Below are 26398 nucleotides of genomic sequence, written 5' to 3' on the forward strand. Positions count from 1 at the left end.
TCTATGTATCTATATTCTGAAGTCTATACATTTTTTTTGAAGGAGGCAAGCCCACATTTTCTGTATGTATATATGTTTGCTATTTTCATATGCATGCAATTATTTAAAAAATAATTAAAAATAAAAAATAACAATAATCCATGAATGTTATAAATGAAATAAGATTTTTATAAACTCACACAGTACATCAAAATCAGTTGCCATTACTGGAAAATTATCTTTTTAAATTGATGAAGAATACACACACACACACACACACACACACACACACACACACACCTGTCTCTAGAGTCAAGATGACTTTCATAAGTGTAACTGAATTCCTCAAATCTCCAGCTATTCAAGTTCCAAAAGAGGAAAATTCTTGGGATGAAATTCTTTATCATCAGTGTCACCCCCATCAACAAAGGGCGTTCATAGAGTGACTATAAAAATAATTGTTTATACGCATTGTCTGTTCTCTAGAAGTGCCTACAACATAACATGAAAGTGGAAATGTGAGTGAAATCTTGTGCATTTACATGAAAAACAGAATTAAATCTATAATTATTAGCCATTAGTTTTTGGTGTGTATTTTCGCATCTCAAGAGTATTTGGCAGATAGTACTTACTAATACTTAATAAATGTAATTAAATGACCAAAAAATTAAAATTAGGACAGTTGAGTTTGAATAGACAAAAGGAATTAAGAATTCTGAGGCAAGTCAGCTGCAGAAAGTCCCCATTTTTCCTCTTGGATCACCCTGTTTGACTCTAATTGTACCTTTGTTTGCTGAGACCTAATATACCTGCAGATAATCATGGTTGTTTCCCTAGCCTATTCAGTTAGAGCTTAGCATTTTTATTATATCTGAATAGGAATACTTATTCCTGTTTTTTTTTTTTTTTTTTTTTTTGCGGTACTCGGGCCTCTTACTGTTGTGGCCTCTCCCGTTGCCGGGCACAGGCTCCGGACGCGCAGGCTCAGCGGCCATGGCTTATGGGCCCAGCCGCTCCGCGGCATGTGGGATCTGCCCAGACCGGGGCACGAACCTGTGTCCCCTGCATCGGCAGGCGGACTCTCAACCACTGCACCACTAGGGAAGCCCCTTGTTTTGTTTTTTTAGTGACCCTAGAGATAGTCAAATACTGGAAACCCAAGAATTGAACCTTGGTGGGACCTCAGAGACCCATTTAGTTTAATCATTTCATTTTACAGAGGAAGAAACTGAGGTCCAAAGTGGCAAACTGACTCACTCCAAATCATGCTATTGATTTTTTTCCCCCACTTAGACTCCTCATTTCTCTAAAGAGTTGCTGGTAAAAGATAATCTAGTGTCCCAGGCACTTTGCTGAAAAACCATGTACAAAGTGATTGTCTATGCAACATTCAAAATGGTCAGCTCCAATAAAATTGCCACGCTCATTTATTTAGTTCCAAATCCACTCGTCATTTAGTGTATTCCAAAAGAACTGTCAACAGACTCAGTATAGTTTTATAGTTTGGCAATTTGTCAATTGACTCCTTCCAGCCTCTTTTTACAACCTGAATTTGCAAATGTTTTCTGACTGACTCACCATTGGGCCCTAGGAGTCTTTTTGCAAACTCTTTACCATCTGGGAAACAACTACTGCCTCACAAACATCCTTCACTGTTTGATTTCCATGCCGATATTGGTTCCAGGGCCAAGGCACATTCAGACCCAAGACTGAATCCATCCTCCTTTTCTGTCAGGATGTCTGTAACTCATCTTCCTTTTATATCTCCTCTCAATAGAGCCTAAAGTACCTGACTTCAGGGTGGGTTTATGAGTGAAGCACTGAGAGCAATTAACATTTGAATGAGAGCTACCTGTGGATTCCCCTATTTTAACATCTGTTAAATGGAATTACTTGTCTGCTTCAAACTCCAGGCTGGTGGGTTGTGTGTTACCATGTGGGAATTACAATGCAATTACTCATGCAAGTGGGGATTAAATGAACTGGATAGCATAAATCAAACTGCAATTTTGCAATCCAGGCAGTAATCCCAGTGACTTCTGAGGAAACGCCCATGGTAATGGATCAGTATACAACATGTCAGGAGTATTCCAGGATATTTCAGTATTTATTTGTCCTAGCTCTACTTGCCAAACCAAGAATTGACTGAGATCATCTGGATAATCTAAACCAAAAAGAGCAGAAGCAATTTTTTTCTTTTGAGCTAATACTAATTCCTGTATTTCACATTTGTCGTTCAATTAAATGCTCTCTCAGATGGGTTATCTCATGTCGATGACTTTAGCCAAACCAGCCGTTTGGCCAGACATGCAAGATTTTGTGCAAGATTTCGTGTTATTCTTTATGGCTCTTGTGCAGAACAGACACTTATACTGGGTTGTAAATGGCCAGAGTGAAGAACAAATTAATAGGTTAGAGAGACTGTACTGACTGAACCAAAAATAAAAAATTCGGCAGTTACTCATGGGATGTAAGCAACTTAGAAACCAGATTACCTATATCTCAAAGTGAAAATTTTTACTTATAAAATCCTGCCTATGTTAATCCAAACCACACAGACATTGTCAAAACATACATTTGACCAGTGATATGTATGTGCCCACAAAACATTTGAATTGTCTAGAGGTAACGATGCTCAAATAAGTCAAATACTGAAACTGAAATAATAATATTTAGGATCTCATTTTGCCCCTTTACTAAAAAGTGCTTCAGTGTATTCTATCTTTTAATCCTGTAACAACCCACAGAACGCTGCTAGTAATAAACCCTTGTTTACTTGCAAGGCTGAAGCAGAGAAGGTGCGTGACCTGTGGAAGGCCACAGAGCTAGCAGGTTGGTAGAGCCCGTATTTACACTGGTAATCTAACTGTCCAAACTTAGTTCTCAATTTTTCTACCCTACATTGCAGTTACATTTTCTCTCTGTGTTTTTTCTTTTCTTGCAGACAAAACGTTTGTGAAGCTGACAACTGGAAGGGAAATGTAGATGTACACATATACCCCTCAGTAATTGCTTAGTGGTTGCATTCTGTGGCTTCATGTCAGTGGCCTATTGTAATTGTGGCAAGAGTCATGAAACGCCTGTCTTCATCTGAGCTCTCTCTTATCCCACTGGGCTCACCCTTCTCCTTTTGGGTCTTTTGTTCTGCCTTGGTTTATATCTCTGCCGATTCCTTTAATTGCTGTGTTTGGGCTATGGAGGTTGTTATTTTCAAGAGTTCAATAACAGAATTAACACCCTTGGGGAACAATTTTTTCTTTTTTCTTTTTTTCCCTAAAAATATCAAACAGGCCGACCCCCATCTGCACCACTCATATGTGAATGGCACAAGTTCTATTTAGCAAGATATATATTATGCAAATCATCCATTGTTACATTTGCCATTAATAGTTTTATTTACTCTTTTGTTTTCGAGTTAAAAAAAATCAAGTAGCTATTCATCATTATCTAGGCATTGAAAAATACTAATGCCTTCTTATTACAGTTACCCACATATAAATTACAGATGAAAGAAATGTAGTTTTTATATTTTATTAGTACTGAAACTTATTTTTGTTTTATTCTGGCATAAAAATCCATAAATAAAGCATAACTAGCAACTTCTTTGATTTAATTAAAGCTACAGTTTTGTACACAAAACTAATCCATAGCAGAGCCACATAGCTCGATTGTAACAAACATCCAATTGTGGAGTTAATGCAGTGATATTAATGGATTGTTTTACCCACGCTATTATTACTTAGAAAATTTCACTCCTGTCACATCTAACCTTCAGTTTAACTAACACTAAATGAATAATGAAAATGAAAGACATTTCTTTATTTAAAATGCAAAATACCTATTAATAAATAAAAACATAAGGTTAGATGTAAAACAATAAAACATTAAATTTAAGTTATTAGCAATATGCTGCTGTATATTAATTTCCACAGCAACTTACTAGAAGCTGAATAATTTACCCTAGGAATAACATCACAGGCTTCCTTTGGGCAAAGCCTGAAAACTTTTTCCTACTGCATGTCTGCCAGTGGCGTTAGCTGTCAGAAGAAGGCCAAAGAAATTGATGAGACCGAATTCTGCACTTCATTATATTTGACAAGAGAAGAAAAAAAAAAAAACCTACCTCTCTTTAACCCTTTGATCAGATCATCAAGTTTTTGTAATAATTCTTAGAACATGTAGACTGACCCAAATTAATTTTTAAATAAGAACATAAGGTAGCTGTAGAGCAATTTAGAGATTCTAAAGTGCTTACCAGTGAATTAATGTATCCATTCTCAAAATAACCATTTGAGAAAGGAAGGGCATGTGTTACCTGCTTCTTTTTACAGAATGGGAAATAGAGGCTTAGAGATGTTCACTGATGTTCCCAGAGTGGCATGGTTGGGAAGTGACTGAGGTTGAGTTTGATTGGTTAATCAGCATTTAGAGAGTTTAGTTATTGTCTTGAGATGAAAATCCTAGGCAAATACCTTTGTAAAGTGAAAAGAGTTATGTTTGGAGAAGGAAGGGAAAGAAGTGATGCGGGCCTATGTGGAGAGAGCCACAGTTACTTAAAAGTTTAAAAATCCTTGTTGATGGGAAGCTTCGTAGTGGAGCAGTGTCAATATTGGTTCTGCTGCTCCTAAAGCTCTCTTGTAAGGGGAGGGGGTGGAAGAATCTGAACTCTCATCACCACTCCCAGAGGAAGAGATGGGGGGACCTGCTCTGGGAGTGGGCTAATTCTTCTAGGGGTGCTGACTACCCAGGTTCCTACCCTTGATCTCATATAAGGGACAAAATCAGTTGTTTGATGCCTGTTTTGTATAAAAACATAGGTAGGGAATGACTGTTCTCCTCTCATTAAATTACACTACTAAGGTAGATTGAGTCACTGCACTTAATTTTCCATGGCTTTTCTGTAATGCATCCATGTTCTTTTCCACGTGACTTTGCGGTACTACCCTACTAAAGAGGGTAGAATATGTTTCCCTGCCTGATCAACGCTGAGCTTGGCCATGTGACTTGTGAAGGCCAGTGGGAGGTTGGTGAAGTGAAAGTGGTCAGTTTGGGGCCAAGGCTTTGAGAAGCATGATGTGTTTCTTCTCATTCTCCTGTGGTCTTGTCCAGTTGCCATGAGCAAAACTAATGGTTAGATACTGGTCCAAGGAGAATGAGAGACACAGGGAGTTGACTTGCACCTAATCTGCTGTCTGGAGCTCAGCCTACACAATCAGAGCCAATTTATGAAGCCCCAGAAAAATAAATGTTCAGTGTAGGCCACTGAGTTTGCAGTGGTTAGTTTTGTAGTATTAGTGCAGTAATAGTTAGCCATGGTAAACACCAGCCATCTAGTATTCCAAGCCAGAAACCTGGGCATCCTAACAGTTGAGTTTTGTTTTTAAGGAAAACTAGGTTATGGTTTTGAAAAAATACATGATTATTATAAAGAATTTATACAATAAAGAGAAGAACATAAATGAAAGTAAAAAATATTTTAAAAAAGAAAAAGGAAGAAAAATGTATAAGATGCCAACCTCCGGCCCCCCCAAAAATAACCGTTTTCAACATTAGGTGAATATCATGTCAGACATTCATTTTTTTTCCCATAAACATTTTATTTTAGAATAGTTTTAGATCCACAGAAAAAAAAGTTGCAAAGACAGTACAGAGAGTTCCTGTATACTCCTCACTGAGTTTCCTCTGTTGCTAATAGCTTATGTTACCGTGGTACATTGGTCAAAACTAAGGAGCCAACATTAGTATATTACTAAAAACTACACTCTACAATTTATCCAGAATTCACTACTTTCTCCCTAATGTCCTTTGTCATCAGAAGGGTCCCATCCTGGATATCACATTACATTTAGTTATCATGTGTCCTTAGCCTCCTCTGCTCTGTGACAGTTTCTCAGACTTTCCTTTGTTTTTTTGACCTTAGCAGTTCCGAGGTTTATTGATCAGATATTTTGTAGAATATTCTTCAATTGGGATTGCCTGACCTTTTTCTCAAAATGAATGGATTTTCTCTATGCTATATCATTACTACACTGTGGTGATTTCTGGAGCTTTGTAGCAATTTTGAAACCAAGAAGCTCTTGTTTTATGAATCAAATTTCTCTTATGATATTAATGGCAGGTTTTGAACATTTTCTTCTTTGTATAATCTGGCTCCTCTAGGTTTTGTTTGTTTGTTTTCCTGCTATTTTTCTTTCACAAAAGAAGCTTTCTTCAGCTGTCTGTTAATCCTTGGTTGTTTGCTCAGCTTTGAAGGTGAAGATAAAAAAATCTGTTCAGTTCAGGCAGGGCGGCACAGTGGGAAGAGTGTGTGTCTGGGCGGAAGAAAGAGGAGGATCTCCGGAGAGGTCTTGAAACCCCCAGGAGTGGAGGCGCCAGCCGTGGAGCCCTGCAGTGTATGTGTGGTAACACCATGTCTGTGCCCCTGCTCGGATGCTGCCACTGTGTCTGGAGCTGAGCAAGAAACAGCCGCGGTTATTTTTTTTACATGGCCTTGGAGACACAGGGCACAGCTGCGCTGACGCCCTCTCCACCCTCCGGCTCCCTTACGTCAAGTACACCTGTCCCCATGCCCCTCGGACCCCTGCGACACTCAACATGAAGATGGTGATGCCCTCCTGGTTTGACTTGATGGGGCTGAGTCCAGATGCCCCAAAGGACGAGGCTGGCATTAAGAAGGCAGCAGAGACCATCAAGGCCTTGACTGAGCATGAGATGAAGAATGGGGTCCCTGCCAATCGATCGTCCTGGGAGGCTTTTCACAGGGTGGAGCCCTGTCCCTCTTCACAGCCCTCACCTGCCCCCGCCCTCTGGCTGGCACTGTGGCCTTGTGCTGTTGGCTGCCTCTGCCCCTACCGGGCCTTCCCCCAGGCAGCCAACGGCAGTGCCAAGGACCTGACCACCCTTCAGTGTCATGGGGACCTGGACCCCAGTGTTCCCGTATGGTTTGGGACCCTGTTAAAGGTACAGTCCAACTTATCAAGATCAGTTAATGTGTGTGTCAGGAAGGTGGGAATTTCCCCCTTCCCTTCTTGCTTCTTTTGGCTGCTCTAATAGTTAAATTGACACAAGACAGATGAACAAGAGAAAAAAAAAATTTAATTTGTACCTGTGGAGGTCTCATGGAAATGAGACTTAAGAAGTAGCCAAAGCAGGCAGCTTTTATACTTTTTAGACAGAACCAATAAATTTGTGAGGAATTGACGAGACACAGAAACTTAGGCTTGGGTGCTTAATTAGTGAAGAATCTAAGCAGAGTTTGGGCTAGGGGTAGTAAATTAGTGAAGAAGTCACAGGGTTTGTTTATACAGGCTTCTTGGTCCTGAATTCCCTGTCTCTAGTGATGAGGCTGTATCTTTACCTCCTGGTACAGCGAGGGTACCTTTCACATGGGAGATTTATTTCAAGGGAACAGAGGAAGATTAGAGTTCCCTTCTTACAATGGCTGTTTCCCATGTAACTCTAATTCAAAATAATCAATATGCCACTGAGGCATAATTTGAGGTGAGCTGCCCTGACCCCCAATATATGCAAGTTACCAGGCTATGGAGCAGAGAAGACATGAAGATGAGTAAGACATATTCCCAGCTCAGCTCTGTAAGAATTTATATCAAATAAAGGAGATACATATACGTGAGAATGCACCAACAACTTGGGAAATAATTGTAAATGGGATAAGATGGTTTTCTGTTTTTTTGTTTCTTTTAAACTTGAATTGCCTTTAGAAGCAATAAGCTTCAATGTAAGTTAAAATCACTGTATGTCAATTGGCTTTACTTCCGGAGGGCACAGAACCTCCCTGGCCTTAGTTTTTATAGTTTTAAAATTGAAATAAAAATGCCTTCTGTAGATGACTTACAGGATATTTGGCAGAGTCAAAGAAAATAGCATAGGTGAACCAGTTTATAAACTTCTGAGTTCTATTGATGTAAGTGATCTTTGTGGTATGAAGAACTAAACTCGAACCCATTTGCCTCTGTCTTTAAATGAGTCTCAGTAAATTGTAAGTGCTTTATCTTCCCAAATCCCTCGATTATAATTTACATATTATATTTCTTAATGTATTCCTTAATGATGTAAAAGATGTAATTTCATAAAATAGGGTTCAGTTTGTCTAGGTTCAGTACACCGAGGTTCAGAATTTGCTTTCTGAGTAATCTATTTCAATCAGTTTAATAAAGGTTAAAAAAAAAAGAATTAGTCTTGCTTTAAGACACGCATATACTATGTCAGAGTTAGCCTTATTCTAAGTCAGGCAAAGATAATCAAATTACTGATTTATAAATTTCTTAATTAAATCTCCCAAACGAATCCCTCAAGTTAAATGAACTGACCTTGTGTAAACACAGTAACCTATAAAAAGACTCAGCACAGTTGTCTCTTTGTGAAAGATGCAGTGAGGTCAGACCATGATTGTCCCAACTTCAGCTCTTTAAGGGCGGAAGCCATGACAATGAGAACCAGACAGCCTCCCATGCCTTGGAGGAGTGGAAGTCATTTACCTGTCAGTCCCTTTTAAACGTGGGACACCCTCCTGCCTTGCCAACATTCTGAAGACCAAGATAGTCCCACTCTTACTTAGGTGAGGGTGTGGGCGTCGGATCTGCACAGGTCTCATGCTTTGGCTTGCTGCCGCAAGCAAGACCTTTCCTCTTAAGCAGCTTAGCTTTCCTCCATTTGTGATCCTGGTGCTTACGATGTTATTTCCTTGCTTAGTCAAACAGGACAGGAATGATTTGTCATAAAAGACAATGATCGTGTTTCATTTTTTAGTCCCAGGAAAACCTGCTAAGACTAAAAGCCTGTGCCTTATACAAGAAAAAATCTTAACCCAAGGGGAAAGCTACTCTTGGTTTTGAACGCCTCTATTCTCTCTGCTCAAAGGAGAAACAAGCGTGCCATCATATTGTATACCACGCTACTGAACTATTAGGTTTTTCCTGCCGTTTCCTACTTCTGCTTTTTATTGAAATATATATACATATGTATAATGAATATATATTGGTGTATATGTGTATATATATATGTTCTCACGCCTCTTTGAGGTATGATGTTTCAGAGATTAGCATATACATATAGCTCATTAAGCTGAATAAATGTGGATTCAGATGAAGAATCATTTGCGTTCCTGGAAGCCCATCCCTTAGAAGCAGGTGCACAACACATGATGAAGAGAAAATGTAATTGTGATGAGGAGGATTGCAGCAGCAGCATGCTAGCTTTTTGACTCATCTGCAGTTGCACCTGTGTGTTTGTAGCTTTTATTTTCGATCTAGGAACTATTCCTTTTCACAGGAGCTGGGTGAGTTTTTAGGAAGGATTGGTTACAAAGGAAAAGGTTAATGTGAGGCTATGATAATAATAGAAGTGAAATAAAATGCACTTGAAGAGGTTTTAAGATATATCTCACAGGAAGTTTTCAATAATAACAACACAGCAAATGATATGATTGTAATAAGAAGCATTGGCTTGAGCGTTGGAGGGCATCAATCACCTGCATTGTCTTGTAAATTGACTAATTTCTCAGAACCTCAGGTCTTTGCAGTTCATCTGATCCCATAAAGGTCCCTTCTTGTTTGAAAATGCTATGAGCTTGAGCTTATGGCAAAGTTCATAGAGCAGGCCCAATTTAGTAGGCAGTGAACTTCCTCACAAATTGAAAGCAATAGGAGGAAGCAGAACTGCAAATGTTAGCCATTATGCGGAAAGAAGATACTTTGTAAAAACGAAATAATTATGGAACTGAGGGCCTAAGAAAATTGAAGATATACTTGGGATTCAAATTTACACTTCAGGGCAAAATAACAGTCTTTCAAAAGACAGCAATGGGAAGCAAGTTCTGAGGGAGCGCCAAATAAGGCTCTCCGATCCAAAGTGTTTTCCCCATTACTTATCCTTAAAGCTTTATTCTTTTAGATCTTGGAAAGCTGCTATCTTTCTTTAATTTCTCTTAAAACCTTTAAGTGAAAGGAAGCACAGCATGAGCGATTCAGCGAATGCATAGGTTGACATCTAACACTTCGGGGGATTATGTCATGGTTAGCTGAGAATATACTTGGGTTAGAGTAGATGTCTGGAAGAGAGGATTCCTCTGGGAAGGAGAGGTCTCCAGAGGAAGGAAGGGGTGCTCATGGGGCAAGACCTCAGGGGAAGCTGAATTTGCTTTTTGCTTTGTATGCGGGGGCGGGGCGGCTGGGGAGAAAGTACTGATTGATCTATCAAAACAAAAACACCACAACTTGAATCCTTCAAGGTGGAATAAAGTACAAATGAAAAGTATAAAAATACTAAAAGTAGTACAAATGAAGATATGTATAGGACTTTTTTTTTTTTTTAAATTAGGAGGAAACTTGCAACAACTGAGAACTACAAGATGGTAGAAATGTTGAGAAATTTTGGTTGTATATGCTTTCGACGTGATCAGATTAAGAGTGTCACCAAGCACTGACATGCGTGCACCTCCCCCTCCTGAGAAGTGCTGAAATACCAGGCAGTGGGCAGAGGAGATCTGGACAAACTCCTCTGATGAGACCTAGATGGACCAGGTTAGGGCAGGCTGTGGAACAGGGCTTCACAGAATTTATGTTCATTATCCGTTGTAAGAAAGCAGCATTTAAGAGACCAGACTGCGAGGGAGAGAGAAACAGAAAGATGATTGATTTCAGCAATGAAAATTCAAAATAATAATATTTGGATATTTTTTCAGTTACCTGGGGTATTCTGTTGACAGGATACAATGAGACAGAGCCCCTTCTCCACATACTCTGCTTTGAGAGAGTACCAATTTTCTAGAAGTCAATATGGCAAATGTTTCAGAACTTTATACATATTCATTGATCATTGTCATAGTCATTGTGATTCTAGAAAAAAAAATTAAGGCAGAAATCAAAGATGCACGAAGTGTTATATGAACAAAGACATTTTCTAAGATACTCGTCAAAACTGGAATCTATATCAGTTTAGAATTGATTAATATAGCACTGCCCTATGATAGATTAACATTTTAATTCACTATTAAGGGACATAGGAAATACATAGGGAGGAGCAGATATACACAGCAGTATAAAGAATATGATGCTAAGTGTTTAAAACAAACAAGATATAAAAGGAGACGAGGAAATACAACAACATGGTAATAGTAGTTATATCTGTGTGGTGTGATCATGAATCATTTTTACTCTTTTTCTGATTCTTTACATTTTAAACTATTTATAATAAACATCAAATTATTTTTTAATCAGAAACAGAAAATAAATATAAAATTTTAAGTGCACACCACACTTTGTGAAATTCCAGAGAAGGCTTCAGCCTTCTGAAACCTCACGTTCTGAGATTTTAGGTTTTAGCCAGATGCCAGACTCTCTGACTGACATTTGGTGAAATGGTTTCTTGGTTTAAAGTTCCTTTGGCCCAAGTCTCAGAAGTTCATGGAACAGATGGCTTCAAATTGAAGGACGGATCTGGTAATAGACAAAGGCAAAGCTGTCCCTCTCTGCTAAGGAAATAGGGCATTGACCAGGAGACATTTCGAGTTCTGACATTTTTTCCAGCTCTTTCATGCAAAGGTTTTTGTTGCTGAACTCTGGCTCACAGAAAGGGTAAAATCAATGTCACAGGAGTTTCTGTAGATAATTTAAACACCTCTGTGATGGTTTCCATTACAGACTCTGGACCACTAGACAAACACAAACGTGGCCTGGAAAGGCAGTTGACACATGTTTCTACAGTATAGGGGCGATATTCAACTTGAGGTGTCCTTGTCAACTCTGCCTTATAATCCCTTTCACCCTGTGAGTGCACTTGGGGGCAACAGATCCAGGGAGATACCTGCAGGTAGCTGCCGTCACAATTGCTCATAACCCGTGACAAACCCATGAAGCTGTCCAGACTTCTCCCAGTCCTGAGGTTCTTCCCAGTGACAATCCTGTAGAAGAAGTAGGAAGAACAATGTGGATGCCCCAAACCCTGAGCTTAATATATCAACTGATAAAGCCAGTAGGAGATCCAGTTGACCTGTGGTGTCTAGGGATTTAACAAATGTGCTGGCACAGAAAAGAAGAAATCTCTTACAGTTGTATGATGTCATCCCTTGTCTTCGGCACCACTTTCTCCTTAATCCTTCCCTACAGTGGAGCTAGCAAGGCTAAGCATTGCTCTGCTTTATTTACTATTTATTTTATTATTATAACATATTTATCATGTGGAGGGGGAGGTTTAAGCATGCCAATGCTGAGGGGAACCTGTATCATCTGGGTTCTGGACAAGGAAAATCCTCTACTCACTTAGCCTGGCTCTACCTGTTTTCTCAGTTCACTCCATTCCTACAAACATTTCATAGCCTCCTCTCCCTTGTCTTACTAGGGTAATTTCAGCACAACCTTAAACACCTCCAGTTATTTATGTCCAAATTAACCCCTTCTTTTAAATAAGGCTTCTTAGCACATGTAAAACATTTTCCTACTGATTTTCCTTTTCTAATTCAGTAAATACATTTCCTCTTCCAATTTATCATTGTTCAATACTGCCGTACCATTCTACTGCTCTCAAAGTGATTAGGAAAATTGAGACTAGAGAAAGCTAGAATAATGGGAAATGTGTGGTCTATTCATGGTTATTTTCTGTATCAATCTTAAATCTAACTATTAGCTTCTTAGATCTAATTATTGATTCTAATCTAAAATTGAAGAAAATTTTCAAAGAATTGGTATGTATCAAAAGAAAGAATGAAAACAACATTAGACCAACAAACCTGAAATAGTTTGAGTCCTGACTTTCATAGTTTAATTGTGTGACCTTGAAGAAGTTACTTCATTCCTCTGACTTGTTTCTCGAATGTGGATGACTGCTGCTTTACTTACTTTCCATGCCTGCTGTGAGCTCAAATGGGGCATTGTTTGTGGAAAGGAACTGTAAATCTCTACAGAAACATGTCATCAATACTGAGATATTAGCTTTGGTATCTGCATGATCCTGGAAAACCGACAAGTAGTTTTATGAGTTGGGCTAGTTCTAAAGCACAACACAGACAAAAAAAGAAAGAAAAATTCCCTCAGAAACATTATCATCCTGTGTTTAAGATCTTTCCATTTTTGGCCAATAGATTTTGAACTTCTTGAGGATAAAAGTCATACGTCATTCATATTTACCTTCTCATTACTGAATGGAGTATTTCAATCTCAATAGATGTTCAGGTATGAGAAACCGCAAGGGTATACATGTGGAAATGTTACTGAATGCAAGTTTGTGTGCTCGAGTGCACAGTGAGGCCAGACAAACCCAAACATCAGAGTTTGGAGCCAAGAAATGTTTCTTGCAGGGCCATGCAAGGAGAACGAGTAGCTTGTGCCCCCAAACCCTGGACTCACCTAAGGGTTTCAGCAAAGCATTTTTAAAGGCCAGATGAGGGAGGGATGTCCCTGGGTATGTGATCAGCTAGTGCACAATCCTCTGGTTGATGTTGAGATAACAGGGTAGTTAACTTTATCAATCCTTAGGCACCAGAAAGTCTGGTGACTCCATGCACAAGATCATCAAGTAGTTAATTTCTTCCACTTGGTGGTAGTTTTTAGCATCTGAAAAAAACTCAGAAAATATGCATAAATACTGTTATCTAGGTACTTCAGAGAGGAGCTAAAGCAGAGGATACTGGGTGGGGGAGAGGGGGGTTCTGTCTGGGGAAGACCTCATAGGGTCCTGTTCAGTTACAGAAATGTACTGTTTCCCCCTTAGCATAGATTCCCACAAAAACAAGGCAGGATTTGAAGGATGGGTAGAGCATATTAAACCACTTCCCCAAAGACTCTGTTTAATTTTCATTGTCCGTTGCCTGACTGCCATTAGACTAATTCTTATTTCTTGAGACTGTCAGCAGTTGCTGGTTTTCACGGATTGACTGTACACATGAATAATCCCCAGCCGATTCACCTCTTCTTCATTGTTGCAGGTGGCGATCCTTAGATCCTCATTTCTACAATAGCCACCATAGATCACTTTACAAACCATTCAAACATGAGAGAAATCTCAAGGATTCCCATGTGTAGCAGTGTGTCGGTGGCTTGTGCCCATGCACATTTTTAACTTATACTGGGAAAAGGTAGCTTTAAACATACACATTATTGTACATTCATAAATATCTGATTTAATGAAGGAATAATAAATAAAAAATTGTCTCTAACATAGCAACCAAAGGAGAGGGTAACTCCTGGGATGGTAGCAGGTGAACCAAAGGCTGAAGGAAAACAAATAACAATAGGAAAAGAACGAAAGAGGGAAAACGCTTAGGAGCCACAAAGGCTCAACTGCTTCTCAAAAGTCACTTTTTGCTAATGGTGTTAAAACTCATATTTTTTTTTTTTTAAACTTTTTTTTTTTTTTTTTTTTTTTTTTTTTTTGCAGTACACGGGCCTCTCACTGTTGTGGCTTCTTCTGTTGCGGAGCACAGGCTCCGCGGCCATGGCTCACGGGCCCAGCCGCTCGGCGGCATGTGGGATCTTCCCGGACCGGGGCACGAACCCGTGTCCTCTGCATCGGCAGGCGGACTCTCAACCACTGCGCCACCAGGGAAGCCCTAAAACTCATATTTTTAACAAGAGTTCAGGAGGTACTATTGTTTTTTGTTTTGGATTTTGTTCTTTTGGGAGAATCCATCTGGGGTGAGACAAAAGGAAAGGCATTACAATTTGTTTACTTTAATCTGGAGAAATATTCAGCTGTCTATAGGATCTGAAGGAAGACATTTGCAAAGGAAATCTGTGCCAACCAGCTGCATCATTTACATGGAAATACCTAACTAGTTACTAACATAACTATGGTATGTTAGGATCAGTTTCAATTGCTTTGGGCAGTGCTGTTTAAATCCTCAAAATACTCCACTAAGTATATCTAAAAACACAGTACAGCCTTATATGTCGCAGGGAGTTGGAGTTCTATATTTTGCAGTTTTCTGTTTAAGGAGTAAAATTTATGAAAATGTTACATTTTATTTCATACTATGTTAAGTAATTTTTAAAAATTTATTTGTTTTCTTTATTATTATTATTATTATTATTTGACTGCATCAGGTCTTAGTTGAGGCATGCGGAATGCGGTGCGGGCTCTTCATTGTGGCACACGGGCTTCTCTCTAGTTGCAGCAGGCGGGTTTTCTCTCTCTAGTTGTGACGCACGGGGTCCAAAGCACGTGGGCTCGGTAGTTCATGGCACGCGGGCTCTCTAGTTGAGGCGCAAGAGATCAGTAGTTGTGGCGTAAGGGTTTAGTTGCCCCGCAGCATGTGGAATCTTAGCTCCCCGACCAGTGATTGAACCCACGTTCCCTGCTTTGGAAGGCAGATTCTTTACCGCTGGACCACCACCAGGGAAGTGGTGGTAATTACCTTAGTAATTGTCAAAGTAACATTTCAACTCAATTTGAGTAGATTGGAATGCCAGGAAGGAAAGCCTGCCACACTGATCCAATCTGTGTATTTGTAACAAATTTTACACAGTTAAATTTATGGACTTTACAGTGTAAACCAAGCAAACTGTTTAGGGTAGGTTAAATTATACTTTATTTTAGTTAATTTACCATATGTGTGTGAGAATACGATAGGACAGAAATAATTATGAGAATCTCTCGGGTTCATATTTTAGCTCTATTGATAACCAGTTATGTGACCAGGGACATAGTACTCTCAGAGGCTCCGTTTTCTTGTCTGGAAAATGGAATTAATAACTACCCTACAGATTTTCAGTGGATGTTAAGTGAGATCCTGCATGTAATGTATATTAAGTGTCTACCTGAGTGGAGACACATAGTGGCCATTCAGTACATGTTAGTTCACTTTTATGAGCTCATACATTGTTACTAATGAAAACTGCTGTAAAATGCTATTTTCATTAAATAGTTACAAAAACCTGATTATTAAAATCAATTATATTTTTGCTGAAAAATCAATTATATTTTACTGCAGAGTACAATGGGGATGCTGGGAGGGGAGGGATGGGTGACAGAATGGGGTAGTGTTCGTGATTCTCATGTAAGAATGTAGGACAGAGGGTGGAGTGTAATGCTGGGGTTAAAGTGTTTTCCATTACTCACTTCATGGCACCAGAATTCTTTACTTTATTAGATGCAGATACATTTTCTTGTTCTACTGAAGACAGTCTCCAGATCTTTGAGGTAATTTACCTAAATGCATGAGCCTGTGTATATAAGGTGTCAAGCAACCCTAACTCATTAGGCTAATGATTTTTCTATGTATGAGAAACAGCATGATCCAGGTGTTAGATAATACCTATGTGGGCCAATAACTCACTTTATTTTAGCAATCTAGCAACTGGGTACCATTATTGCCTTGGCACTCAGTAAAAATGTCTTGTTGCACTTAATCAGCTAGACTGCACTATTAACCAGTACTTCCAAACATCTGTCATGAATGTTAAGAGTCTTTTAGATCAACAAAGAATGTTACATTGTACACAGACTAGATTTAGTGGTACACCTATTTAAATGTATTACTACCACATGTATGAAAATTCTCTACTCAGAACATCTGATTTTTCAGAAGAGTTCTTTCGCAGTAGTAGAAAACAGAGAAATGTCTATATAGAAAATTCTGCTTTTTTTGCTCCCTTTACAAGTGTCAAGTGTCAAAACACCTACCAACGCAGCCGAGGAAATGAGAAAGTCACGATGATGTTAAAAGGAAAGAGCAGAAGTGAACAGTTTCACTGGGTGGAATTCATAATGTAAAGTGAGTGAAAGCACCTTTTAACTCCCTTGTTTTACACCTGCGTGATATTTTCTGTCACAAAACAGTTTAAAATAGTGGGCAGTCCAAAGAATAGGTTATGGGTCTGATGAAACGCCAAGTCTTCTAACCTGGGCTGCTACCTCCAATCATGAGGCTGACTGTTTAGAAGTCTGGATAAAACAGAATGTATTTTATTCTTATAGAGGTTGCACCTGACTCTTGTCATTCGTGGTGAAATTTTCCTGTTTCATTAGCCTGGTGTCTGCTGGGTAAACATATGGTAGCATTTACTGCTTAAACAAGTGCTTTTGTCAAGTCAGGACACGTTATTGCAAATTTTTAACTTAAAACTAAATGGAAAATGGAGTTGACATTTTGTTTTCTGTAATCTCTAACATGGGTATTGAGAGCATATTTGAATTAGCACAAATGAAGGCTTTTCTTTCCAAAACTGGCTAAATGACATTTTAATATATGGCATAATTTTTCTTATCAATAAATAGGCTTGACACCATGAAAAGTAGCTCAGAAATGCACATTTCTCTGTTATGCCGAGATAGGCAAACAAGCTCAGGTACTTGTCAAGAGAATGCATTGATAGGGCAATGTTCTAAGGGAGCAAAGTATTGCAGTGTGGACTTAGTTCCACTTAGAGGACGAAGTTCCGCCTGTCACAGTTATGTAGCCAGAAAATAATATTTGGAAGAGTGGATTGTTTCTGCTCAAGGGGAAGTGCTTTTGTTTTTATCCATTTCCATTTTTCTTCTTCATGCACAGACAGATACCAATTTGTGGCTTGCTGACAGTGGAAATAGAAACCAGCTACTGTGAGGGACATTCATTTCCCTCACAGATGACCCCTGATTTATACTTTTAACTACAGCTTTGCCTTGATGTAGGAAAGGGCCTAGGACTGGCAGTAATGCAGCAGAGGTTGCTAGGCCTGTAGAAGTCTAGTCGCTTTCCTTGGAAGTAGAGATGGAGTTTTGACATCTTTGCTGCTCAGAGTAGGTACATGGATCTGTAGCACTGGCGTTGGCATCATCTGGGATCTCGTCAGAAATGCAGAGTCTCAGGCCCCACCTCAGTCCCGTGAGTCAGAATCTGCATTTTGACAAGATCCCCAGGCATGTATATGCACAGTAATGTTTGAGAAGAACTGGTTTAAACAGTGGTGCACACGTCTTACTTTGTTATTATGTTAGATAACCCAGCCATTGGAAACATTAGCTGATTAGAAAACAATTGACAACTGTATTAGTCAGGGTTCTTTAGAGAAACAGAACGAATAGCATGCGTGTATGTAGAAAGAGATTTATGATAAGGAGTTGGATCACATGATTAAGGAGGCTGAGAAATCTCAATATTTGCAGTTGGCAACCTGGAGATCCAGGAGAACCGGTGGTGTAAGTCCAGTCCACGATCAAAGGCCTGAGAGCCAGGCAAGCTAATGGTACAAGTTCTAGTCCAAAAGCTGGCAGGCTCAAGACCCAGGAGGAACCAATATTTCAGCTCAAGTATAAAGGCACGAGAAGACCCATGTCCCAACTCAAACAGGCAGGAGGAGTTCCCCCTTTCTTGTGGGAGGGCCACATTTTTGTTCCATTCAGGCCTTCAGTTGATTGTATGAGAGCCACCAACTCTAGGGAGGGCAAGCTGCTTTACTCAGTCTACCAATCCAAATGTTAACCTCATCCAGAAATACTGTCACTGACATGCCCAGAATAATGTTGAGCAAATATTTGGGTACCCCGTGGCCCAGTCAAGTTGAACATAAAATTACCACAACAACTGTCATGGATAAAGTACCTTGAAAGAAACACTTTCTTGGCCAATTTTGGATACTTTCCCTGTTCACTTGGCCCAAGTTCCTGAGCTACAGCAATATTGTGCTCAAAAGCATGGGATACAGTTTTCCTTTTTCTATCACCGTCACTTAGCCCAACAACATCCCACTGTGTGGATAACAGCTGCGCTACCAGAGAGACCAAAACCCTCAGGGAAAGTCGCACAGGAAGAAAGTGGCTCTTTCACCTGTGCTTGCTTCGGTCTTCAGGTGTCTCATCTCAACTGTTTCAATTTTAGAAATTCCTCTTTGTGATGATGTTATCTGGGAGAGACCAAGAAAAAAAGGAAGCAAGGTGTTGGTCTTTGTATGGAGAGTAGCTACCATAATGTCATTACCATTTCATCTTCTTGATGAAGGCATAAAAATGACTCTGATTGTGTTCTAGGATAACACATGCTTTAGTTTAAAGTTGGCAGTAAGTCAAATGTAACTTTGTACCATTTAGCAATACTTGACGGTATGAATTAAAATTTTTTTTTACTTAAGATAGCTAAGTTAATGATAGTATACTCCCACACCTCTATTTAGGACTTAAGCAGAACTCAGTTAATGATTTTGATGGCAGAAGATCTTACTTCTAATACTCGACACTTGGTTCTGCTCTAGTATTTGGCATATGGGAGATTATACTTCTCTTTGTCCTTGAAATTAGGCCACTGAGTTGACTTGCTCTGCTCAAGAAGTCATCCTATGTGCCACATCTTGGTGGAAACATTTAACTGTTGATGCGCCATGCTCCAGTCCACTGCTACTGCTGTTGTGGTTTTCTAGATGGGAAAGATGTCATCAGTCTGGCAAAGTGAGGACAGCAGAAGTCAGAAATGCCCACCAATACCCAGAGGAGATATACAGAGAGTGATTCTTTAAAAATTATCACAGCAGAGACTAATCTATCCTGGTGAGTGCACAGATAGGTAGATACAGCTTGGAGAACAGAGAACAGATTGAAGCAGATCTGCTTGGTGTAGGCAGAGGATTATAAGAATCTGGATCCTGGCCAGGGGTTAGGGTTATACCTCTTGGTGGTTAAGATGATGTCTCCAGACCCAACATGAGTCCAATTACTCCCCCGGTAAGAACCAGCAAAGTAGACAAAAGTGGAGGCTCAAGAGCTGCTGGGTTTGGGTTCATGACGGTCAGTTGGCCAGCTCCTGCATGCTAGAGAGTGAACACCTGGATAATGAAAGTATCTTTCTGTTTGACCTACGGGAGAAAATGAAATATGGCAATTTGAATCAATTTCTACTTTTTTTTTTCCTTTGTCCACAAAACCCAGCCAATGGGTCCTACTTTGTTTTTTAAGTTTTTGGAGTTGTTAGTTTGAACTCTCCATGAGAAGGGATTATGGAGTAGGTAGATACACTTAGTCTTTAAATTCTTACATCAGTTTGGAAGCAATTCTATAGATACCCTCACACTTTTTGGGGAGATATCCTGGCTGTGATATTTACTAGCTTCACACACCTGAATATGCTACTTAATCTCTGTAAACCCCTGTGTCTTTTCTTTTTTCTTTCTCCTTTTTGTTTAAATACATCATGCTATTGCTATAATTAGCACGTGTCTCTTTGTCTGGAATATTAATTTTTCAATATATCGTTTTTTAATAAATATGATCCTCAATATCGTACATGTAGGTCAGTAATCCCTCACACCGTTTAAAAAAATCTTATTCTAAACATGATACAAGATCAGTTTTTAGTTCCTGTTGGTTCAGTTGATACTCAAAAATTTGTTCTATAGCGTGATGATTTTTCTTCTCTTTGCTGAGGGGATAGGTTTCTTTCTAGGTTAGATTTTTATCATACAAAAGATTTTCCTTTTCTTTTTACTGCAGTACCTTTGTTTAGTTGCCATATCAATTCTGTCATCTTGCTTTTGCTTGGGTGGTTCTGTGCAAGGCTTTAATTCAGTCTGGTGTAGTGTCTCACCGTCTTTGAGAATTGTGTCTTTTCTCCTTCAGCAACAGTGTGAAGACTGGCCCTTTCATAGGCTATTTTCTTGTAGCCTGGAGAATTGTCAGAGGGAGAGGGGAACTCAAATGCAGAGGTACCCAGATTTACTTGGTCTACACTTTTCTGAAAGTCTATGAAATGTATTGTATGACATTTCACTCCTTTTGGTTGGGAAGTTGGAATTTCCGTTCCCGTGGGGAACATGTAGATTTACTTGGTCTACACTTTTCTGAAAGTCTATGAAATGTATTGTATGACATTTCACTCCTTTTGGTTGGGAAGTTGGAATTTCCATTCCCGTGGGGAACATGTAGATTTTAGTCCATTTTTCCAGGTCCACATGTGGTTGGAGAAGCTTTATTTCTGTCCCTCAGTCCTTTTGTTCGTTTTCCTCATTTACCTGTTTTCCCCAATAAGTGTTTCCGTTACTCCTCAGTCAGGATTGGAACAAAAACACTACTCTCGCAGTTTCTTTCTTTGTATTTGAGAGATTTCCCGAGAGTTCTCAGGAATTTTGCCACACTGTTTTGTATGGGGCCTCTTCCCTCTGTGTAAAATCTTATCTTTCCTTCTTTGACTAGGAGTTTTGAAGTTTGGGGGCATAGACAGTGTTCACTTTTTGGCTGCTGCCAGGTAGTTTTTTTTAAAAAAATATTCTTTTGCTTGTTTGTTTGCTATTTTGTTAGTTAAGGGAAAGGGAGAGTAATTATTCAGGCTTATTTTGCTCTTTTTACATAGATTTTCCCTCATATTTAAATTTTATAATCCCATATATTGAGATTCAGTGGCCATGTGATGTGAAATCTCAATACCTCTAGAGATTATTCTGGGAAAATAGCACCAATCAGAAGGTTTGAGCTGGAGTCTTGTCTCTGTCACTTATTAGCTGTGTGACTTTAGGTAAGTTACTTTTCCTCTTTGAGTCTGATTCCTCATTAACAAAAAGTGAGTGAAAATGGTGATAACAATAACTTATCCACTAGGTGGTTGTGTGGGGTGGAGTAGAGGACCTCTATGAAAATGACAGCTATGCAAGAAACACTCATAATTTATAGTTTGAACACCTTTCAAAATATCACCAGAGCCATACTAAAATTTTAAATATTTTTGCTGCATTATGGTGATTTTTGTGTGTTTATTATAAAAAGCCAAACCTATAGGGTAAAATGAAATACAGCAATTAATCAAAATCTCAGGCTTTATTTTGACAGAATATTGCAAGTTTCTTCAAGTTCATCAGTAATTGGCTTTTTTTTTTTCCTGTAGCATGTAGGCCCTGTGAATTTAGTGGCTAGCTTTTGTTCTTCATGGGAAATTTCAGTTTCTGAATTTAGCTTCTTTTCCTTTGCCTCACTTCCTTAAGTAAATAATGCAAGGCAGCAGAGTCTGTATGAGTACGGAAGTCTCTGCTGACCTGGAAAGCAAGTCTGTCAGGTATATTTTCTGTGAGAAATATCAAATTTGCTGTAGAGGGAGTGAAAATAACAAGGTTTTGTCCAGTGTCACACCCCTGGCTGAATTATTCAAGAAATGATTTTGTTTGAATGCTTGTATATATGCAGGTCTGAGTAGGAGTAACAGGAGCTGTTACTGGGGGGCAAGGCTTGGACAATGGCCCCAGGGCCAGACTGCAAGCTCTGACCTGACCAAAGCTGACGTGCTCCAGTTTATGGTTTCTACACTCAAAACCATAAATGTTTGTCACGCTGCTTTGCATTAACCTTAATAGATGAGTGCTGTTGTTTTACAAATAATAATAAAATTAAAATGATAGCTGTTGTTTACTGAACGGCTGTCATGGACTGTGCCGGCACATTTACATTTATATTCTCATGCAGTCCTAGCAGCACCACTGCCAGAAGAGTGCTAACCCTCATTGCAACGATGAGAAAAATGGTCCCAGAATGGTCAAATTACTTGCCACTGTCAAGTGACAGAGCTGTAAGTGTCACTCAGCTGTAAATGGCTATCAAAATGTATATCCTGGTTTCTCAGATTATAAAGTTCTCATTTTTTGTTATTCTCTATTGCTTCCCAGAAATCTGTTAACAAGACGTTATTTTTTTTACTCCATGTCTTTACAGCTTTGTTGAGATTTAATTTAAATATCAAAGTTTCACCCATTTAAAGTGTCTAACTCAATGGTTTTTAGTATATTTGCTGAGTTGGCCAACCATCACCATCATCTAATTTTGGATTATTTCCATCACACCAAAATGAAACTTTAGCGAATAAAGAGGCAAACTGCACAAGCAAAAGTTAAAAAAAAAAAATCAAAGGCTAATTTTTATTGCATACTCAATAGGCATTCGGCTATGGTTATATCTTTTTCTATCATAGGATCCCTGACATTTGAAATGATGACCCCAGTGATGTGTCAGGCAGTGAAATTTATGGCATGGCTCTTGACCTTATCTTTCCAAACTGAACTCGTACTAGCTGCCTCCTTTCTCAGCTTCAACCATGCACTCTGATATTACCAACCATCTGCCATTCTTGCAGTATATGTGACACTTCTTATGCTGCTCCTTTCCTGGAAATTTCAGCTATGTGAAATTCTCTTCCCAAGAATCTTCTCTCTGTTGCCTGTTCCTTCTCCAGCAGGCTTCCCATTTTTACTACAGTTTGCTGATGATCATTATAATAATAAATCTCCTTATTTATTATTTATTATAAATGTGATACATTCCTTATATTTATCTCTTTTATTTTGTCATCATGACAAACATATTTGGTAGAAGTTATTACTTTTTTTTCATAAATGAAAAAACTGATTTTGAAGATCCCAAGGGTATAGCTATTACATGAAAAAGCATTGGGATTCATGTGTCTGACCACAAAATGGGTAAATCTTCTTAGCCCCAGAGCAATAAATCCGCCAGACGAATTGGCTAGAATTACAGTTACTTGTGTGCAAATCTGAATTGCCTACTAAGATGTGGACCAAAGCAGAAAATTTAGAGCAGATGTTCCAAGCCGGAATCATTTGCAAAGGAGCCACTAGGGCACTTGGTACTTCCGATGGCTTCTCTCCTTATTGATCCCACACAATTGCTTCACCTTGAATTTGAGACTGTCCTTCTCCAGTCTTCTCCAGGTTTCTGCTTAAGAGCTTCATAAGCCTTCTGCTGCTGTAAAACTCTTGGAAGGAAAAGGCTGTCCTATTTACATGCCAATCCTGCAGCAGGGCTCTGCGCTGGATGCCTGCTGCCAACTCAGTGCTAAAGGATTGAGCTCTAGGCCCTGCCCTACGAATGTACTAAGTGAAGCAAGTCTTTGCTTTCTTTACTGTGTTAATGGAAGTAAGGCCCTTTCACTAACACAGTAAAGACATGTGACCTGGATTACTTGTGAAGAGAAGTGCAGTTGTCAATTCCTGTCACAAAGATGAGACTATACGCCTGATACTTTACAGAATTAACTCATTTATTCTCACAGCAGCCTGATTATTTAGGTACTCTTGTTATATCTAATAGGTGAGAAAACTGAGACTTGGTGAGCAACAGAGCCAGGTGAGTTCCTAGGTCTGTCTGAAACCAAGTGGTACTCTTAATCAGTTCAATGTGGTGCAAAAATAGAGTCATCCCTATGTATATATATTTTTCCCATCTTTTGTTCCATTGTCTTAATATAGAGAAAGTGGTCATATTTTGAGTATTACTTACAGTATTGGCACAAAGTGTCAAGACATTAATTTTAGAGCACTTTATATTAATTTAACAAAAGTAAGTGTTTTAATACACTTTTAAATAGACTATGCCATGAGGTAGACATACAGTTGACAACAAGGGACCAGGTGAGGCTTTGGCCTTTCCTTGAGTACTTAAATCTAATTTATTATCTATTTTTATTAATCAAACTAAAGCATCTACATAATTAAATAAAAATTACATGACTTTCTTTGTGGAGACTCTAAAACCCTTTGTAATTGCTTTTAAGCCTTTAATTTTTATTTAATTGGAATCACTGTGCGACTAAATGCCTTTCTGCTATGTTCAATGTCTTTTCCTGGTTATGGAATATGATGTGCTTTCATATGAATTTATAGAATTTCTAAATCTGTAGTGTGCAGAGACTAATCTGTGCATTCATATATGTATATATATGAATTTGAAGTTTGGAAAGTGTATAAATGTCCATCATTGATAACTCTTTCAGTCATGCTATTTTTCTTCTAAGAATTCAAGTAGACAATTTTAGGTATTGCACTGATTTCTTTCTTTTAAATAAACTTTATTTTTAGAACAGCTTTTGATTTACAGAAAAATTAATAGTTACCATATACTCCACACCCAGTTTCCTCTGTTGTTAACATCTGACACTGGTATGGTACACTGGATACAATTAATAGGCCAATACTGATACATTCGTATCAAGTAAAGTCCACACTTTATTTAGATTTTCTTAGTTTTTACCTAATGACCTTTTCCTGTTCCATGATCCCATTCAGGGCAGCATATTACATTTAGTCATCATGCCTCGTTCCTGCTCCTCTCATACCTGCTTCTCAAAGCAAAATCAAGCAGAAGCTCCTTCATGTTTCCTGTGGTAAATTAGCCTTGCCTGCTTCTATTCTTTGCTTCCTGTCGCCACGCACAACTAAAAGTTTAATATTTAAGGCATTCTTCTTGATGCTGCTCTTTGTAAAATCAGAAAGTAATGAGAACAATATTATAACACTTGAAAATCCATAGCGCCAATGTAGGTGCTCTGTACATACTTCACTAAGTTTGTATAAGGATCCAGTGAGGTAATGTGTGTGGAGTCTTCCGACGTCGCAGTCTCTTGTGTTTTCCCTGGTGATAGAAGTAGGGATGTTCCCTGGCTGTCTTGGTCCTTCAAGTTTCTTTTACAAGTATGACTTTTACAAGTATGTCATTTTACAAGTATGTCCGTCTTTTACAACTGTGACTCCAGTTTAGCCAATGATATAAGAGAAAGACTTTGGGTAATGTTGCCAGGAAGTTTATATAATGTGCAAACTCACCTGACATCTCATTTGCCCTACTCCATGATTCCTATGTGGAATATCAAAAATGGTTTTGATTAATAGAAGTACAGAGGCTATCTTAACATCCTGTGGGTGAAAGCCAAAATTTTAAACTGGAATAAAATGACAGAAGGAACAGTGCCCCTCTTTGACATTTTTGCAGCTTGTACAACCCCAAACAGCCTACCTTCAGAATTTGTGTTTTAAACAAATAGTTTTCTAACTTATTTGTGTCAGTACTAGTCTTTGATTTTTGCCATTAAATACAATCCTACTTGATACTGTAAGTTAAATCTTTAGCATAAGACCTGATACTGGTACTCTGATTTTTTAAGATATTATCATGAAGACATCTACCAGTTCAGAAAATTAAAACTACCAAACAAAATACAAACACCCAGAATATGTTAAAATGTAGTTTTCTTTAACACGTATTTACATTAAATAATTTTGCCCCAAATGAACAAGGTCGGTCATTAGCCCTTTCCCATACACATCACCAAAAGAGAAAAGCTGCTATCTCCAGCAGAGTAGGAGCTCACAGGCCAAAGTACGAGATAGCTGAAGAAGTAATAAGTGATACTTTAACCATTTTGATTGTGTAAGTGGCTAAAATGTTGTTCTTAGAGTTCTTTTGCACTAAGCACAAGATCTTGGTGGAAATAATTGCTCATGTCCTCAACCTTCAATCTTGAAGTTTGAGATTGTGTATAAAGTAAAAGAAAAAAGTATTGTCACTTAAAAAATTAGCTTTCCAGAGATGGTTTTTTTGTTTTTGTATTCATAAGTCTACTTTCGTTTATTAGAAGATGAAGTACTTGAGAACAATGACTGTGTCTTATTCATAATTATAATCCTAGAACTCAAGATCCTGGAACATAGTAGGTACCCAAAGATGT

At 38.7% G+C, this 26398-nt stretch overlaps 1 pseudogene across 1 annotated transcript in view; it reads left to right on the plus strand.

Moving 5' to 3' along the window:
- The first annotated feature begins 6373 nt into the window (after window positions 1-6373).
- LOC309961777 (acyl-protein thioesterase 2-like) overlaps window positions 6374-26398 on the plus strand; it is a 53878-nt pseudogene continuing 33853 nt past the window's right edge. Inside the window, exon 1 of the transcript in view lies at window positions 6374-6939. The product of the transcript in view is annotated as an acyl-protein thioesterase 2-like (transcript). The remainder of the gene's footprint in view (window positions 6940-26398) is intronic.

Source organism: Leucopleurus acutus, assembly GCF_964270905.1.
Source record: "Leucopleurus acutus genome assembly, chromosome: 5".
NCBI classification, from domain to species: Eukaryota; Metazoa; Chordata; class Mammalia; order Artiodactyla; family Delphinidae; genus Leucopleurus; species Leucopleurus acutus.